This window comes from Trichomycterus rosablanca, chromosome 11, assembly GCF_030014385.1.
Source record: "Trichomycterus rosablanca isolate fTriRos1 chromosome 11, fTriRos1.hap1, whole genome shotgun sequence".
NCBI classification, from domain to species: Eukaryota; Metazoa; Chordata; class Actinopteri; order Siluriformes; family Trichomycteridae; genus Trichomycterus; species Trichomycterus rosablanca.
Genome location: NC_085998.1, coordinates 18,893,657 through 18,899,714, shown reverse-complemented (window position 1 = coordinate 18,899,714; position 6,058 = coordinate 18,893,657). Strand labels below are relative to the sequence as shown.

The 6,058-nt window shown below is 39.6% G+C and overlaps 1 protein-coding gene across 3 annotated transcripts in view; it reads left to right on the top strand.

Moving 5' to 3' along the window:
* Window positions 1-484: 484 nt before the first annotated feature.
* bmp16 (bone morphogenetic protein 16) overlaps window positions 485-6,058 on the top strand; it is a 43,295-nt gene continuing 37,721 nt past the window's right edge. For 2 of the 3 annotated variants that reach the window (XM_063004521.1, XM_063004522.1), the window contains exon 1: window positions 2,611-2,754. The gene's annotated coding sequence lies outside the window, so the exon portion shown is untranslated. Of the gene's footprint in view, window positions 572-2,610; window positions 2,755-6,058 lie in introns of those variants that run through there. The other variant, XM_063004523.1, reaches the window with a different exon arrangement.

The following is a 6,058-nucleotide window of genomic DNA, read 5'->3' as shown; positions in this document are numbered from 1 at the left end:
TAGACATTTATTGTGACTGTGTTTAATAAATCCAGTTAAGTGATGACTTAATGACTCTTAGGTTGCATTAAAGCTTGTCCCATAGTAACTTTATTTTTCCCTGGGTCCTGCATCCACCAGGACGATCAGCCCAGAGGGACCAAACATTGAGTTGCAGGATTTGTCTAGACCGGAAGACCTGGACACAGGAAGAAGCTGTAATTAGCATAAAAAGCTTGATATCTCTGTTTATCTACATCAAAGCTGAGGTTCCTTCTATGTTCTCCTTTGGGACAAAACACAGGAAGAAGATAATGAGGGATAAAACTATGGTTTAGCTCTTTCTAGTGCTAAAGGGAGATTCTTCCAATCCTCCAAGCTTCGTTTCTTGGAAGTCTGGAGTTTCAATTCATTTTCATTTTTTATTTGAATGGCATTGAATGAATGAACTAGAAGTTTGATTGGAAGCCATTGCCCGACCCAGATTTTCTTTTGATTTATTTCCAGTAGGCATACTTCAAAAAGGGTGAAGTCTGCAAAATTCAGGAGGGACACCCATAGTTTTGAGAATGGGGTAATCAACAAGCTTAAGGTAAGGTGTCACTTACATTTGGCCATATAGTGCAGCAAAATATTAGAAATGGAACATCAGTCTAGAGCGTTATTGGAAACACCAATGATGTGATGGTCATTGGGTAGACATAAACTGACAGAAGTCAATCTTCATCACTATCAGCCTTCCCCCCCAACACACATGAATTATACAAACAAGAATCTTCATCTTAGTTCCTTAACACCCCCCCCCCCCCCCCCCCCTTTTTCTTTTTTTCTTTTTCTGTCCTCTACCATCTCCTCATGGAAGACTTGATTTACTTGTGTCAGGACAAGGACATCTGCCCATTAACTAAGCGAATGACGTCGATAAGACTGTCCCCTCCTTCTCCCTTTCAGAAATTGGGGTCGTCAACCTTCATCACGCAGAGCGCGGGTGAATCATCCTCTTTGTCTTGTTTCGTGCTTATGGAGAGAGACAGTCACTGCTGCTTCCATACCCGCCTCCCATTAAGCAGGGACCAACTTGACATTGTCTGTTCTGTACTGCCAAGAAGAAGAAACAAAATAAAAAACAGTTATTAATCAGATGATTAATAGACACAGTGTGGATGTGAGAAGTCTAGAGTCTGGCTAGGGCGATCGAGCATGAGTAATCGAAGGTACATCGGGATGAATTAAAGAGACAAAAGTATGTGGACATCTCTCCTTATCATTGAATATAGGTGTTTTAGCCATACCTGTTACTAACTAGTGTATAAAATTAATAGTATAAAGTAAATCCTTTACTTCCAACTTTGTGGCATCAGTTTAGAAAATGACCTTTCCTGGTGGTCCATAATAACATAGTATGCCAAACTTGGAGTAGTGGAGCTCCAGTGACCTTCACAGTGCATTGACATTCAACCCCAACAAGCACCTTTGGGATTAATTGGGATGTTGATTGTGAGCCAGCCTTTTTCGTCCATCAACAGTGTCTAAACCCACAGATACAACTGAGTTTCTTATAATTACTTCACTTTTATTTTATTGCAGACCTCCATTCCTGCATTTCAGGCCTGCAACACAGTCCAAAAACGTTTGAATGATAAAGTGTTTGGCTAAGTCTTAATGTTGCCATTTCTTCTTACAACACGTAAAAGATATTTCGGCATCTAGGATACCAAACTCTGAAGTGTTTCAGTTGTTATTTTGTCACATTTTCTGAAATTCTTCAAACATTTTCTACTGGGGGCAGGTTAGGATTATAGGCAGGCCAGTCCAGTACCTGTACTCTGTAGCCTTTGTAATGTGTGTAGCATGTGGTTTTGCATTGTCTTGTTGAAAAAATGCATGAATGTCCCTGGATGTCATTTTGAAGGCAGCATATGTTGCTCTAAAAACTAAAATGTTCTTTTCTGCATTAATGCTACCATCACAGAAGTGTAAATGACCTTTGCCAAGGGCACTGACACAGCCTCATACCATGACAAATCCTGGCTTTTGGACTTGTTGCTGATAACAGTCCTTTTTGTCTTTGGTTTAGATTACACAGGGTTCATTTCAAATCTAAAATACTGATTTGTCTGACCACAATACATTTCCACTGTATGATGTTTCATCCCAGATGCTGCTGTGTCCAGAGAATCTGATGCCACTTCTGAACATGGCTAATGTAAGGCTTCTTTTTTGCACAGTAAAGTTTCACTGCTCTGTATTGTAGTGCTTGACAAAGGTTTGCCAAAGTAATCCCTTGCCCATGTGGTTATATCAGCTATTGATGAATGACAGTTCTTAATGCAGTGCCATCTGAGGGATCAGAAATTATGGGTGTTCATCTTAGGCTTGCATACTTGGCCTTTACACACTGAAATTCCTCCAGATTTCTTGAATCGTTTAATGACATTTTGCACTCTAGACAGAGAAATTTGCAAATCCCTTCCATTCTTCTTTGAGTCACATTGTTTTAAACAATATACATTCTTTTTCAAGCATTTGTTGACAAACTGAAGCTCCTCTGCCCAGCTTTGCTCCTCAAAGACTGCTTTTGGATACTGCTTTTGTTCCAAATCATCAATATTTAGTTTTTTACCTCATTACTTAGCCCTAATTTGCCTTTATCCCAACTTTTTTGGAATGTGTTGCAGGCCTGAAATGCAGGAATGGATGTACATTAACAAATGGAATGAAGCTGACCAGACAAAACATTGGGTTCATACTGTCTGCAATCAAATAAAAGTAAAGGTAAGAAACACTTTTTTTCTGTCTCAATTTGGGGGGACAGTATAAAATAATTTGGGTGTGTACTCTTTTGACCAAATTGAAATAAATTTTAGACAAAAATCTTGTAGAAAATAGAGGCTGTTAATGTCTATATTCTTTCATCCCGCGACTGAGAAATAAGATGTCTAACAAGCTCATGGTCAGGTATATACAGTGTATCACAAAAGTGAGTACACCCCTCACATTTCTGCAAATATTTCATTATATCTTTTCATGGGACAACACTATAGACATGAAACTTGGATATAACTTAGAGTAGTCAGTGTACAACTTGTATAGCAGTGTAGATTTACTGTCTTCTGAAAATAACTCAACACACAGCCATTAATGTCTAAATAGCTGGCAACATAAGTGAGTACACCCCACAGTGAACATGTCCAAATTGTGCCCAAATGTGTCGTTGTCCCTCCCTGGTGTCATGTGTCAAGGTCCCAGGTGTAAATGGGGAGCAGGGCTGTTAAATTTGGTGTTTTGGGTACAATTCTCTCATACTGGCCACTGGATATTCAACATGGCACCTCATGGCAAAGAACTCTCTGAGGATGTGAGAAATAGAATTGTTGCTCTCCACAAAGATGGCCTGGGCTATAAGAAGATTGCTAACACCCTGAAACTGAGCTACAGCATGGTGGCCAAGGTCATACAGCGGTTTTCCAGGACAGGTTCCACTCGGAACAGGCTTCGCCAGGGTCGACCAAAGAAGTTGAGTCCACGTGTTCGGCGTCATATCCAGAGGTTGGCTTTAAAAAACAGACACATGAGTGCTGCCAGCATTGCTGCAGAGGTTGAAGACGTGGGAGGTCAGCCTGTCAGTGCTCAGACCATACGCCGCACACTGCATCAACTCGGTCTGCATGGTCGTCATCCCAGAAGGAAGCTGACGCACAAGAAAGCCCGCAAACAGTTTGCTGAAGACAAGCAGTCCAAGAACATGGATTACTGGAAGGCCCTGTGGTCTGACGAGACCAAGATAAACTTGTTTGGCTCAGATGGTGTCCAGCATGTGTGGCGGCGCCCTGGTGAGAAGTACCAAGACAACTGTATCTTGCCTACAGTCAAGCATGGTGGTGGTAGCATCATGGTCTTGGGCTGCATGAGTGTTGCTGGCACTGGGGAGCTGCAGTTCATTGAGGGAAACATGAATTCCAACATGTACTGTGACATTCTGAAACAGAGCATGATCCCCTCCCTTCGAAAACTGGCCTCATGGCAGTTTTCCAACAGGATAACGACCCCAAACACAACCTCCAAGATGACAACTGCCTTGCTGAGGAAGCTGAAGGTAAAGGTGATGGACTAAACCCAATTGAGCACCTGTGGCGCATCCTCAAGTGAAAGGTGGAGGAGTTCAAGGTGTCGAACATCCACCAGCTCCGTGATGTCATCATGGAGGAGTGGAAGAGGATTCCAGTAGCAACCTGTGCAGCTCTGGTGAATTCCATGCCCAGGAGGGTTAAGGCAGTGCTGGATAATAATGGTGGTCACACAAAATATTGACACTTTGGGCACAATTTGGACATGTTCACTGTGGGGTGTACTCACTTATGTTGCCAGCTATTTAGACATTAATGGCTGTGTGTTGAGTTATTTTCAGAAGACAGTAAATCTACACTGCTATACAAGTTGTACACTGACTACTCTAAGTTGTATCCAAGTTTTATGTCTATAGTGTTGTCCCATGAAAAGATATAATAAAATATTTGCAGAAATGTGAGGTGTGTACTCACTTTTGTGATACACTGTACATGTATTTGGCCATACAGTATATCTTCATATATCCACTCTGAACATCCAATGTCTTTTGACTATGTCTTATTGCAAAGCTGTTGAGACATTCACTGTAGGAAATAATTAGCTTTTTGTGGCAGCATTGTGGTTCAATTTTGGCCCATTTCTTTTCTGCAAACTATCTTTCATTCCCTAAGTCATTACAAGGACTCCTTTAATAAACTCCAAATTTCAAATCTTACATAATTTTTTTATGGGATTTAGAGAAATAATTAATATGCTGCACAAAACCTGCACCCCTTTGACAAAAATAATATTATATTATAATAATTATATTGCCTGAACAAATAAACAGATTTGTTTGGATGCCAAATGAACAACACACAATTTGTGGAGTACTATACTGGGAATCTAACTCACAGTTCTGCATCTGATATAATTAGGATGTTAGCTTTAGCTGTACAGTAGATCTGGGTATCCTGCAGCACAGGAAGAAGAGCTCCAAAGAAAATCATGGAGAAATAGCCAAGGGTGGAGTGTTGGGTGGGGACAATCTGGCCAAGTCCAAGTGCATGTCGTTCTCTCCCAGCATATTTACTGATGATATCTTTGGATTCCAGTCTCAGTAAACATTAGGACTAGATAATAAGCAACAGACATTGTATACACATTATTTCTAATCATTCCACACCCACTTGTCTGAGGAGCACCACTGATGGTGTGTCAGCACGTCTATGATTGTGGGAGATTTGGCCAAGATTTGTGATTAAGACAAATCAAGTGTATTCCGTTGAATGCAGTGCTGTCTAGAATTGTTGGGGAAGCTATAAAAGCTAAACTTAAGCTCTTTAGGTTTAGATACTAACTAATTATCATACTTTTTAAGCCTAAATCAAAGTTAATAAGTGTACAGACTAAGTAAACAACACAGGACTGTGATTACTGGGCCTTTACATTGGAATTTCCTTTTCTTTGCATATAGTAAACATAAACATATATAGAAAAAAACTAAATAGAAACCAATAAAAAAACATTTATTTATAATCATAGCACATGCATATCGAAAGCAAATATTAAGCAAATAGGAAGTATATGAACACAAGTTTAAACTCTAATTAGCATTAATATATAAAACTGCAGTAGAGCAATGACAACTATTAAATTATACATATAATTATAAAAATATATAATAAAAATGATGCCTTGTGATGGATTAGTGATCTGTCCTGGGTGTGTTTCCATCTTGTGGCCAGTGGTTTCATCGTAGGCTCCCACCCTATTAATAACCTGATTAGAATGAAGAGGCTATTAAACATAAACAAATTCAATAAATACCTCATTCATTTTCTTGTACTGTTGCAGCCACAAGGGAGAATTAAGTGCTAGTTGAACGCAGGTCTTTATTTACGTACATACTGCTAATATGTGCCTTTTAAGTCTTGGACAATTTGTTGTTTCTCTTGTGTTTGGTGTTAAAATGCCAAATGTATACTTCTTGAAGCACAAACTTTTATTCACTTTCCCATCTTTCATTAAA